This window comes from Anser cygnoides, chromosome 17 (assembly GCF_040182565.1).
Source record: "Anser cygnoides isolate HZ-2024a breed goose chromosome 17, Taihu_goose_T2T_genome, whole genome shotgun sequence".
In the NCBI taxonomy this organism is placed as follows: domain Eukaryota; kingdom Metazoa; phylum Chordata; class Aves; order Anseriformes; family Anatidae; genus Anser; species Anser cygnoides.
Genome location: NC_089889.1, coordinates 1713508 through 1727178, shown reverse-complemented (window position 1 = coordinate 1727178; position 13671 = coordinate 1713508). Strand labels below are relative to the sequence as shown.

Below are 13671 nucleotides of genomic sequence, written 5' to 3'. Positions count from 1 at the left end.
AGGGGAAGGGGAGGGGGGGGACGACGACACCCACCGACCCGCCCCGCCGCGTTCAAACCGGCGGTTGTGGGGATGAGAGCCCTGAGGGGGAACCGCCCGGGGGCTGCCGCCGGGGACCCCCCCCCCCCCCGCTCCGCCCCGCCGCGGGGCTGCGAACCGCCCGCCGGTGCCCGCTGGCCCCGCTCGATGAGGAGGCAGCGCCCGGGGCCGCCTCTCCCCGCCCGCAGCCCCCGCTTTGCCCGCCGCCGGGCCCGCCGCTCCTCGGGCCGGCCTCCACCCCCTGGGCGGCCGCGGGAAGGTGCCCGCGAGCGGCGGCCCCGAGCCCTCCGTCAGGCGGGCCCGGCGGCGGGCACACCGCGGGGAGGCGCCGGCCCGCCTCGGGGCTCTGAGGAGAGCGGCCCGGAGGGGGAGAAGGGTGGCCGGGTAGGGCACAAGGCAGGGCGAGGGGGCTCCAGAGGGCCACCTAAAAAAACCTAAACCTTAAAAAACCTAAATGGGTGAGGGGAGAGCCCGGCCTTTGCAAGGCGACGGGGGCTTCCCCTCACAGGGGGCTGAGGGGAAGCTGCTCTCCCTGCTGGGAGCTGGGGGTGCCCGTGGAGCTTAACCTAACTCACGCTTCTACCTCTTTCTCCAGAGGGTTTTTAAGCACGCTGCACCTACCCAGAAGTGAACTGTAAAGGTGCGAGGTTAGGACAGCGTTACCTCCACGTAGCAGATGGGAGCAAAACGCCTGAACCACAGGCAAAGGCCGTGCCGGTGGAGGGACAACCCCAGAAACTTGGCCTGGGCTTGTCAGGTCTTGATTTGCTTTACCAGATTATTCTTCCTGTAAATCCACCATCGAAACAGGTATCTATCTACCTTACTTGTCAGGAAAGGTGGCCTCTGCATAGAAGCAGTTTGAAATCGGTGATGAAACTGTGTCGTTCAGGCTTTGCATAAAGTGTAAATGTGGAAACGCTTTACATGTGTGGAATGAAAACGCAGATCTCATGAGAAATCTATTTGCTTATGCCTGACAGTTTGCCATGTGGTACAGAGGGAATGGAATGTGAAGGCAGGGGAGATCTTTTCTTCTGCTCTTAATGAGAATCTGTTCACTTTGATGAGCATCAAATCTCCCTCTGTTAATTACTGTCAATAGAAATGGAGAGTAATCAATACTTCTTAGCATCAGGGCCTATCCCAGGCACATCTGGAGAACCAAAAAGGAGCATTAAAAAAAGTAACAGTACTGCTGGAGCCTAAGGCATAGAGTTCACACAGTTGCAAGTGTTTCCTAAATTACAGTGATATGTTGTACTGTTGTTTTTTTTTTTTTTAAATTAAGGTCTATTTGTAGCCTTTATAGTCTTACCTAGCAACTTAAAAACATTTTTTTTTTGTTCCTGTAGCTAAAATATTTGTAGGAGAGGTAAAGATAAAACATGATATTTCTTTTAGAATTCCTGAGAATTTACTTTGGCCATTGTGTTGAACTTTCTGCTCAGCTGGTTTCCTTGTAGTAATACATATAATGTACAGATTTGTTTCTCTCATCCAGGTGATTTGCATATCTCCTGCTTGGAAGGGCTGGATTGTAACAGGTATGAAGTAGACGGGTAGGTAGTTTGTACCTGTCTTGCTCACTAGGGGAGCTTAAACTGAAATGTAAAGGTATAAAGAGCTTAGTTCACCAAACGCATAGAAGAGTACTTAGCAAGTTGCAACAACTTTCTGGTTAAACATTATGAAGAAGTTTTCACAAGGGCACAGAAGGATGGTGAATCTCAGCCCTTGGAGATGCTTTTAAAATTTGGTTGGACAGAGCTCTAACCAAATCAGTCTGCTTTGGCCCTGCTTTGAGCAGAGGTTTGGTGCAGAGACCTCTGGAGATCCCTTCCAACCTAAATTACTCTTTGACTCAATGAGAGTGACATGTAGTACTCCTTGCCAAACACACACACAAATATTTGCAGGCTGGTGTTTTCACTACTGTTAAGCAGAGCAGGTGGTACAGTCTGCCAGTTACCAGCTAAAGCACTGTTAAACCTATGAAACAGTTTTCAAAACAAAGTTTCCTCAATAAAAAACTGGCCTTAGAAGTTACTGATTATGTTTTTGTTGTTTGTTTGTTTGTTTTTCTGTTATCTCCTAATGTGTTTTTTTTTTTTTTTCAGAAATTCTTTGATTCTTTTATATTAAGTGATGGCATCTTGAAGTTTGAATGCAGGTAAACTGCAAGCTGATGTTTGGATTCAGAGACTGACTGTAGTCAATTTTCCCCTGTTGTAGGTGTTTTCTCACACAGTTAATATTACACTGAAGGTATTGTGCAGTCCAAGAGCGTGACAATAGCAAGAAAAGGGATATTGTTGTGTATGGTTTTCTAACATACATTAGCTGGTTCCTTTTACATGATTTAAAATGAGAAAATACAAGATGTGGACAGTTACTGTTTTTGTTTATAGTCTTGCCTAAGTTAAGGAATGGGTCAAGTTCACCTGACACAATTGAAGCTATTTGTGTAGTGAGTATTAGCAAATAACGTGTTAGGTATTTCTGTTCAGCCAAATTCTGTCTGATTTATTTTGGGGCATGTAAAACCACATGTAGCCTTTGAAATACCGCAATGCTCAGCAATTAAATTCTTCCCTTCTTTGGAGTAACTAAAGTTTTATTTTGCTCACTCTCAAGTATATTTTAGGAGGGAAGTCAGAAAAAGCAAGGGCAAGTTGAGGAACCCTCAGAAGTCATCTGTGATAACTCAGTGAAGGTTTTGATGACCTCTGTGTTCCATCTAGTCAGGCTATAAAATCAAAATGTTTCCCCTACCTCAGACCAATTTGGACTGATAATCAGAGTTGCCATGTTGAATGCAGAAAGGCTGAAAAGCTGCTTCATGTTTTTACATCATCGTTTTTGGAAAAGGACTTTAACATGTCCAGACCCTCAGCCTTTTAGTCCTCACTTGGCATGTTTTCTGGTTATAGTTTTCATCCTTCTCGGCTAAGTATCTAAAATGTGTGGAGAAAAAAAAATGGTATGAACTGAGATCAGTGCCCTCTACTTAGTGAAATGGGGTGCTTCTAAAAGCAGTTAGTTCTTCTTAAAAAGGAATACTTTCCTTGCACATTTCAAGCCAGCTCTGTTTTACGTGAAAGTGGATTCTTTACCTCCACCCAGTGCTTTTTACAATTCATCGCTCCATTCCCCTTAGTACAAAACTGAAATATTCTCTTTACATTATGAACTGCAGCTTGATGATGCAAAGTCCCAGTCCCAGAACAAAATCAGAAATAATTTTCGCTTTATCCCCTTCTCAGTGCACAGATCATGAATTTGGTTTTGTATTCTTTCCCTCGGAAATAAAAAGCAGCTATTTCAGTTACCAAAAGGATCTTTTCCTGAGACTTATTCATTCATGTCTAAATGAAACTAAAGTGAAAGTGGATTCTGTACAACCCATTTAAATATAGGAAATTTACAAGCTTCCTCCTTTTAATAAAATGCAAAAGCACCGACTTTTTTTTTTTTTTAGAATACTGTATCGTAACAAATTATTCTTAAAAATCATTTAGTGTGAAATTGCAGATTAATCCCATAGGGATGGGGTTTTAGTTCTCGTCTAGCCACTTGGGAGCATACAGATGGTGAATCTGAGTTTTACAATGGGCACAATCACTGATTACATGCATGGATGTAACGGACAAAAAGGCCTTCCTCACGGCTAAGGTAAGGAAAATACACTGGAGGTCCTAGTGCCTGACTTGGTCAGAAAAAGCTACATTTTAAAATGCCTTTACAGTTTAAAAGTTCTATAACTCATATCCCAAACACAGAGAAACCTGCTTTATACACCTGTTAAGATGCCTTTTTTAATTTCTAAGGAGATTACTACTTTTCTTATTTCCTTTTCTTTGTGTTGTGTATTCAGGCAACAAAGAAACAGTGATTCCTGCGGTAGGAGTTTGGCAGCTTCTAACCATCACTGCCCTTCTTACTAAAACTAATTCCTGGTGTTCTTTATTCAGTTGTTGTGGTCTGTGTGAAGAGCTGGTAGTCTGCCCTGTAAGAAATTAATCTTTATCCTCATGAAGATGATATCGTTGCCCTGTGGAGCCTACTCACTGATCTCAATGTGAAATTGTTAATACTTAGGAACAAAACCCATCATACTGAATCCGGGTGGGTTAGGGTAAGGTGTGTCATCAGAAAGAGAAACTGCTTTGCTGGTATATTTTTATGGATTTAAGATGTCATTTTTAGAACAGCATGTTGCTGAAGAATGCTAAAGTTTAGAAAAAAAAAATAGAGATAGCTGATCTGTTTACCACAACCTCAACCTTTCTTATTGTACTTATATGCGTCTTAGAATTATACTAAAGTGCTAAATGAAGCCATGCATTTGACAGGTAATTTCTTTTGAGGCTGAAATGATCTCACTGCTGTATTTTTACAGAGCGCCTGAAAGAATGGGCCCGGGGCTTCTAAATGCCACAGTAACGCAGATAATACAGAGCCATTATTATATGCACTTTAAGAGCTGGCAAAACCACAAAAACGGGCCCACTAGGAAATACAAACCCTGCCAATCTGTTCATAATTTATCCACTTAAGCCTAAGCATAGCACAATTATACCTGTGTGAGTGGACTACGAGAGTATTTTGCCTTGATACATATCTATTTGGGGGCAAAACATAGTTTATAGATAGTGTAATTGTGCAGTACAATGGTTGTTATATACAATATTATGAAGCAAGTGTTGTGACAAGAGATTTCTGGTTGGCTGGCACGTGTTCCACCACTTCAAATGTCCAACATAATTGCCTTTATCGCTGTCTGTTAGCAAATTTTAATTTGCTCGAAATTTCATTAACAAGAAAGTGATCTCTGAGAAATGTAGTTTCAGTGCGTACCTAAATAGCCTCCAGCAAAATAGTTACTTTCAGAGATGTAGCATCTAATGCAAGCATAGAGAAATGAGAAAAATCAGGATGGAGGCTAAAACGGCCTCCCCGAACCATTCTGTTGTCTGTAGATATGACGGTGTGGATAACAATTAGCACCAGCATGTGTGGAAGGTGGCATCATCTGTACTTAGATACATGATGAAAATCTGTTGGTGTAAAGGGTTGGGATTAAAACATATTGTTACCCTGACTTTTGAACATCATTTTATTTCAAATAAAAGATAGCACCCATAGAATGTCAGGGTAGCACCATAAGTGTGTAAAGCTCAAATACAGCATGGTAGAGGACTGAACATTTGATATCCATTATCTTTATAGCTTCTGCAAATCTTACGTGAATATATAAATAGTGTTTTTGCCTGTGTTATACCTCATAAAGCAAATCTACTTTCCTTCCAGTCATTGAAGAGCACCGGCTGTTTTCTGGAATTTCTCATTCTGGCTATGTGAGTATTTGCATAACTCTAACTTTACAGGTGGAAGTATTCTGCAGAAACCAACAGTGCGCTAATTCCTATAAAGTCAGCGAGACAATCCACATGAGCGAAGATAAGCACGTACATATTTTTCTAAGGATCTAAGACTGAAAATGTATGGTCCCTTCCCTTAATAAGGCCATCATCAAATTACCATAACCAAGAAGTGGTCAGTTCTGTTATAAATAGCTTCTCTGGCAGGTGTCTTGCTACCTCAGCATCTCTGTTCTAAACAATATCACAGTGACACAGAAATCTAATTAAACCATTTCTGCACCTTCCCTGACCAAAATTTAAGATTTCAGTAATTAGAAGAGCCCACAGTACAGACACGCTGTTTCATCAGATTTTAGGCTACAAGACTTAAAACTAACATTTTCAAAAGCATTTCATGGTTTGAAAGAATGGTCAATTAACCTTCAGTTTCCTGTGGGGAACCCTGCAAAGAACTGTCAACAGTTCAGTTTGGAGAGATTTGTCCAGTGACCTACAAGGCCACTAAGTTCACGAATGCATGTAACAGTGTCATCATAGATTTGTTTCCTGGGTTACTATCACAAGAGAATAAACCGATTGTTTGGCAGTTTCTGCTACAGTACGGAGGTGACCAAGTGAATGATGGGAGGTGCCCCGGAGCTATGATGCACTCCAGTATAGCCTGTTCGAAACTAGAACCACTCAACAGGAAAAAAGAAAACCTCCGATATCTTCAAGATGAATTGTGTGTCTCTTTCTCTTTCCTCTGTAATGTTTTCTTTTTTCTTTCTTTTTTTTTTTTTTTTAAGATGGGGCCAGGGGGAATTCATCGACTGCCTGCTGAGTTTCTTTGTCTTTTGAAACCTCTTCAAGTGCCAGTGTAAGATAAACGTTTGATTATTCTGGTGGTGACAGTCTTCAGATTTAAGCGATAGCAACATCTCACTTTTTATTCCAAATTAAGGGCATTCTGTGGAGCATCAGAAATCGATTCTGAAGATGCACCTGCTGAAGAAAGTCAGGCATATGCACTCTGAGCCCCTTAAGAAAGATTATACCGTCAAGCTACAGTGAGCTGATTTTATTGTGAAATTGAAAAGAAACCAAGGGTCTAGTCCTGGCCACTGAAGTCAGAAGAATCTCTGGTTTCATGAGGGAGGCAGAATTAACCATAAATAAAACTATCTTTTATATGGGATTTGATACATGTACATTGAAATCTGTCAGATGGCATTTGGCTTTGCTTTTACTTCAGTGCTGTATAAACATGTAGCACCATTTTGCAAGCCAAAAAGAGAAGTGATTTTTTTTTTCTTTTACTTAGCATTAGAATATTATGCCTGGCCAACCTGGCGAATCGAAATTTGATGTATTCATTCTCATCCCTAAGAACTAAGAATTTTCACAAAGTTTACAGACTGTCTTTTAGTGCATCATATTTGTCTTTTAGTGTTATATTTGGGTTTCATTATCTCCATTTCAGGTGAAGATTTAAAAAAAAAAAGAAACCTAATCCAAATGCCTTTTCTCCTCACCTTTTTCGTTTTCTTGGTGTTTCCCATGCATATTGAGTACAGGTGCACTGAGGGAATCAGATGCTTTGTTCTTTCTCATTGGTTTTATGTTCTGCTTGGGAAAAGCAATCTTAGAGAATTTAGGCTATGGTCATTTTGAGGTCTCCAGCGTGCAGCAGCTCAGAGGAGCAGGCTCTCCTCGGCCTGGCTGTGCTGCAGGCTCTCATCCCACAACATCCCCTGTTGCTTGTTCCAGGCTACTGCAGTACCCACGTCCTGTGGGATGCCTCTGCTGCTTGTCCTGCTGCAAGGGTAACTCGGGACAGCTGGGGGAAAGCTGCTTAGTGGGAAGGAAAATGAGCTCCTGAGTAAAGAGAAACTGGAGGAAAAACAAGTCTTTAAACTAGTTTATTATTATTATTTTTATTTAAATGATTGCAAGTAACATAGCACAAATACAGTTCTTTTCCTAGTGCTGTCATAGACCATACGTATAGCCTTGCATAGTCACAGATTTTAACATTTTCTTAAGTATTTACTAATACTGTATGTCTGTGCTAATTAAGTTAGTAACTCATTATCAGCACATGTCAAAAACTGCTGAATACCAGGCTTTGAATTAAACCAGACACCCAAGGTAGGAACAACAAAACTAGAAACAGATTTACTGCATGGTGTTAAAAATGTGAACTTCAATTCCTGAAAAATATGTTATTTGGAATTACTCACTGAAATATCTGGTTAGATGAGTTCTGCAACATAAAAATAGGGAGCAGCATAACGTGGTGATCTGTGGCTTGGCTAATTCTTGTGTAAAGCAGCTAATGCCTGTTATTTCTGTGCTAGGACTTCATTAGCTTTTTATAAAATTTTCAGATAATTTGATAGAAGAGGCTGTAGAAATTCAAACATATCAAAAATTTGCTGTTGCAATGAAGGAAAAATAAAATAAATTTCCTTACAGCAAAAAATGATGAATTCAACTTGGCTTGCTTCCACAAATCCTAATGTTAACACTGAAGAAAACTAGGCTTTGACTTTGAAATGTTGCGGAAACTGAACTGTAAGAAACCTCTTCCAGATCAACTGCTTGGGAAATACAGCATCTTTTTGTTACGAGTGCCTTGAACTCCCTTCAAAGTTGGGAATTAAATTCAACTACATATTAAATCTTCATACTTCAGTATGCTAACCCACTTTAAATATCTGTCATGATGAAGTGAATTTCATTGTCACAGTTTTTCATGGTGCTTAAATTTGTCTTTCAAAGGTGTTATATACCTGTGAGACTCGCAGGATGAGAACAAGACAGAGGAATATGAAAATTTCACGAAGTATGCCTCCTGGCATTGACCAAAGTCATAAGGTTCAACTGAGAATGAAGCTAGCAAAACATCTGATTCTTCCAGCTGAAGGGTGCAACAATAAATGTAGGTAATAATGCTTTCTGGGGGTTAAAATGCACACATAGATACATGCCTATATGTACACGCATGTATACAAATGCATATTTCCATGACATGTTGACTGTGGAATACTGACAGCTTCCTGAGGTATCTCTATGTACTCCGAAATTCCCAGCAGAGAATGATAGCTGTGTGTCCTAAGAGCAGTTTGGGTACTGAGTGCAGGTGATGTGTATTGCTACGAGTAACAGAATTCTCCAGAATCTCTGTGCTTCTGTTTTCCCATGTGCTGCATGACATGAGCTGGTATGTTGGTTTTGTCTGTTTGTTTTTACACTATATCATTGCTAAGGATTGTCATTGAAAACTATGCCCAGTTCTTTCAGGTGTTACACAGGTGCAGAGAGAGCTGTGGTGCAAGCTCCAAAGATCTTCCTGCCTGTGTTAATTCCCATCTGGGTATAGCCTTTGAGTAGTGAACACATGTATGGACCAAGTTAGGGAGGTTGTCACCCAGAGCCTGGGGTTGCTGCCTTTCACTGCATTTAACCAAGAGAAGACACTGGAAGAAGGAAAAAAAAAAAAAAAGTGGTCCTTTGTATTGCCAGTAGCTCTACACTGTGTTTTAGCAGTGTGTTTGTGGTGTTCTAATGTGGCCGTAGAGGGTCTCTTCTCGATGTTCTTAATGTACAGGAAAGGAAGCATAAAGGAAAGTAATGGATCAAATTATAAATTTGTGCATTCTTTCAGCACAAAGAGTAAGGCTCATTGTGGAGAAGCTCAAATGCTCAACAATTCTTTCTTCAGAAGTCACAGAGAACAGATTTAAAATGCAAAGCATGACTTTGCAGGCCTGTACATGTAAGGGGGGAGGGGACCAGAGGATAAAATGCCATCGGCAGCATGTTGCACGAGCATCGTTAGACATTGAGAAAGATATCATTAGATTAAAAAAGTGTCTTCACAGAGAAACAAAAGGCGAGCCAAGGCACGGCACGTCAGGATTGCCCAACGCGAACTTCAGAGTCATTGCTGTTGACAATAGATGCACAGGCAAGCTTTGCCTCGGAGAGGTTATGAATTCCAGGCAGGGGAAAAGTGGTTCTAACAGACGCTGACTGTCATTGTAGCCGAATAAACAGTCAACAGTACTCTGCATCTCCCTCTCAGTTCAAGATTAATTACTCATCTAAAATGACAGCTACTGTCTAGTGCCTAAAAGTTGTCAGGGGCTGTATCATCCATTCATGTTTCTTCAGGGACAAATGGCTTCTTTGCTCTCAGGCTCAATTTTGAATTTGCCTGACTGTTCAATGACTTCTTGGGAAGTACTTAGCAAAAGCTGACATATTTTTCCTATTTTTATGGCTGAGGCTGAAGAGGAAGTACTCTGTTCATCATAAATAACATCTACCAAGACAGCTAGGTTACTTAGTATATCCAAATTAACTTTCCTGGTTTTATTTTTTATAATGCATAAAATAAAATCTCAGCCATTTTAGTAGAATCTTTGGTACATCACATAAAAATATTGGTCCTTCTACACCGTTGAAAACTTGTACTGGAATATGAAGTTAGGCATTTATTTTTGCAGTTTTTCTTTCATCTTGTCAAATAGGTTTAACTTTTCTGCGATAAATATTTTGTTCGGGTGAAGTGGGCAGTTTAATGATTAGATGAATTGCAATATACGTGTATGTAACAGAAAAAGAGAATCTGTTGGGGTTATTCATGTGCTTTTGGATTTGATTTACTTCCTACTTCCTTATTTAATAACTGGGTTCCTTAAGACTCCTTAAGCTTGAGTGACCCATGTTTTGTTGCCAGGTCTATTCCAATGACCCCTGCCAAGACCCCTGCCCCAGTTCGTCTATCAGACAAAAATGAATCTATTCCAGGAACTATCAGTTCCCATTATCTCTAATTGAGCCTGACAGTTGGAGACAGGCCTCATTATTTTTAATTGGGCCCTATAGTTCTAGAGTTAAATTAAACACAATTTAATGCAGATAGCCCATATGCGTTGGTATGGTAGAGTCAAATTGTATTTTAAGTTTAATGAAACAACAGTTTTTGTTTCCAGGCTTCACTTTTACATCGTTTTATTGCTTTGAGCTCTACATTATTTAAAACTTGCATATTGCACGACAATATGTAGGTTAATTAGTATCTGACCTGAACAAGCACCTGTTGTACCTTATCACTACATATACTTTTATAGGGAAATTGAAAATGTAGGCATGAGGGGGTGATGAACAACTCTTTATTCTCCTATAAACTCAGCCCTTTTGGTGATAGCTTCATATAGAATGGTTAACATATTTCTAAGCAGATTTTCAGTCACTGATCATGCAAATAAAAGAAAATACCGAAAGTTTCCCCAAAACTCCTAAGTGGAAATTTTATTTAGAACTTTAAAATTAAGATATCTGTTTATACCTCAACAAAGGCATTTTTACCGCTTCATAACAGAGAATCTATTCTGTTTCTGTCATGAAGCCAGTATTTTTGTAATTATCAAGTAGTGTTTTTCTGTAAGGACACCCTTGAATAAAGAAAGACTTAAACCATCCTGTTACACAGATGCGTGATACTCTAGATATTATAAATGATTTTGTACTGAATTTTGGTTAGGAAGGAACATACCAACCCACACTGAAGAAGCGGTCAGTCTCACAATCCTTACTCTAGTAGTCTTAAGTCATACAAGAGTTTGTAAAGTCCTTCTCTGTGCTCTTTCTTAGCAGCATATAGTGAGTCAACAGTGGAATGCAAGACGTCAATTTTTACTGAATCTGTAGCTTTGCCAGAATACGTCACTCAAGCAAGTAATCCACCAATGATACTCCTCTTTGGATTGAAGACTTTGGAACCAAGTTTCCTAGTTACAGAAGGCTTTGATTAAATATTGGATTTTCCTTTAAACAGGTGAGGTTAACAGATAGTTCTTTCTAAGTACATTTGCAGTAATATATTTGCATTTGCTTTAGCTTCCTCTTCAGGTTTGCTTGACGGACAAACACATAAACTACAAAACTTCTCTAATGGGATGTGCCAAACATAATCAAAATCAAACTGGACACTTTTTTCACAAAATGTGTAAGTTTAGGAATCCAAGACAAGTATCCATCTGTTTGGAAGAGTAGTGACTAGACTTCTTAAGAGGTCAGTCATCTTGCATTTAATAATTATATATTGTTTGTTTAATTAACAGATACTTAGTCATGGAAATTATGTCATCAAGCCTATAGGCTGAGTTTGTCCTAGAGAAAAAGAACAAGGATTACCCAATGTTTATATAGTCACTGCACCATTTTAACTGCTTTTCTTGGCTTGAGTGTAGGCATCCATTCCAGAACAAATGTCAATTATGCCATCTCTTAGCTGTCTGTAAAATTTCTTCTGAAGCATGTTATACTTGGAGCATAAACTAACGTCTGAATGAATACTTTTTTTGTCTATTATACTAGGCAGGACCTCTAGTTCTTTTTCCCTGCTCTGCTTTTTTCAAACAATAGTGCCATCACACATGAAAGGTCTACTCTACCTTCATTCCTCCCATGGAATGCATCTCCTTTCTGCTGTTAGATGCCGTTAGAGTTTTTAATTTTCATTTCAATTTATTTCATTTGCAGAGATGCATGTTATATTTGAGAGCAACAGTAGGGAATATTTTCCGTGCTGAAAGTCTGACGGGAATCTCAGGTAACATTGGTGGGAGGACATTGGCGTAGCTACTGTTACACACTTCTCCCCCTTGCAGCTCTTTAGGGAATGCTCCTCAACTGCAGTGCACACACTGCATTCCCAAACCCCAGCACACAGCGTGTCCTAATATCCATCAGCCTCATACGGCTTCCTGCTGCCACATCTCCCTACCCCACACACCCCAAGACCCTGTGTCATGCTGCTCCTCGTGGCTGCACACACAAGTCCATGTTATCTGGCCTTCTTGTGCACTGCAGCACCCTTGCAAATCCAGCAGCTGCCGCAGCACAGCATTTCCAGCATGTTCAGTTCCTCCTCTCCCAGGACAGGACAGGGCTTCAGTAACTCCACTTCGCAGCACGTCCTTCTGTGGCATAGCCACACTGCATAGAGCTCCTCAAACCACCTTGTCTTCTTCCCCCCTGAAGTTAGTGGGCTAAATTGGTGGGAAGTTGGCTTAGATGAGTGAAAAAAATTGGTACAGGTGAGAGGGATGGAGGTTAGCAGCAGGGAGAGAAACCAGTGCTAGAGAGTGGAAGGGCAGAGCAGAAGCCTGCCAGACATAAGGCACTGACAGTGTTTAGGCAGCAGGGCAGAAGTTCCCTCCCTCTGTTATAGGCAGAAAATGGAGCTGGTGGTTGTGTATAATTTTTCCACAAAATATTTTTAATTGAAGTAAAAAACATTACAGAAAATAGTAGTTTTTTAGTCCAAACAGTCATCTGAAAGCATATCCAATAGGATCCCTGGAATTCATTTTTCATGCCCACATTCAGTATGCACAAGCTACTTTAGACATAGCTAAATGCATGAGCTTCTCAGCTCCTCTACTCATTAGGTATTTTTGTTAGCTTTAGCTTGGCCAGCAAAAAAACTCTCTTTTCCTAGCACTGCAGGAGGTCCCTGCTGTGACAGGCTAAAATACCAAAAGATACAAGGGGTCTGTCATATGCTGTTGTCCTTTTGATTGAACTTGGAGAGAAAAGGCTTTTGTATAGCTAGTGGCCAGTTAGCCAGCACACTCCTAATATTATAGGCACAGATTTAGTGACCTGCGTGAGAAGTGAGTTTGGAATAGATTTATTACAGCTTTATGTGTCCCTAGAAACCTTATATCTATCTTTGGCATTTTTAATGGCTTCCTTGTACGTTGGCATTTGGGCACCGAGCAACAATTCACATTTGAATATTCACAGCAGCCATGCAAGGCAGAGGAAGTATTGTTAGTTGTGTTTTACAGATGTGGAAGTGAAGCTTTCAGGGTGTGTTTGTGTGATACAGCACAATGCTATGGACAGACCGAGATGAGGTAGACCCAAGTGGCTCAGATCCTGAAAAGCAGACCAGTTTCTGTGTTTTTTGTTGTTGTTGTTTTTTTTATATACATATGCTTGCTTTGTGCTGCATTGTTGTCATATGTGCAGTAGGCATAATGACCCCTTTCAGCTACAGAGCTAAAATACTTCACGTGTCACCCCCTCCGTTGCTAGCAGAAGAACAAAGCTAAAAAATTGCTTCCATATCTGTCAGGCTAATTACCTTGTGTATGTTTCAGCACTACAGTCAAGCCACGGCATTGCTTATTTGGTATATTTCTGTCTGAATGCTTTCCAATTTAGGGTGAAACTTTGAATCCTT

At 40.5% G+C, this 13671-nt stretch overlaps 1 protein-coding gene and 1 long non-coding RNA gene across 8 annotated transcripts in view; both read left to right on the top strand.

The window, feature by feature from the left end:
* Positions 1–345: 345 nt before the first annotated feature.
* On the top strand, positions 346–2801 carry LOC136786537 (uncharacterized). The gene is made up of 3 exons (XR_010825453.1): positions 346–849; positions 1544–1586; positions 2160–2801. It is a non-coding gene; the product is annotated as an uncharacterized lncRNA (long non-coding RNA).
* Positions 2802–6153: 3352 nt separating this feature from the next.
* Positions 6154–13671, top strand: part of MYO1H (myosin IH) — a 46998-nt gene continuing 39480 nt past the window's right edge. For 4 of the 7 annotated variants that reach the window (XM_048073800.2, XM_066978750.1, XM_048073798.2 and 1 more), the window contains exons 1-5: positions 6154–6285; positions 6370–6475; positions 8190–8349; positions 11070–11253; positions 11961–12030. The gene's annotated coding sequence lies outside the window, so the exon portion shown is untranslated. Of the gene's footprint in view, positions 6286–6369; positions 6476–8189; positions 8350–11069; positions 11254–11953; positions 12031–13671 lie in introns of those variants that run through there. The other 3 variants (XM_066978752.1, XM_066978751.1, XM_066978754.1) reach the window with 3 other exon arrangements.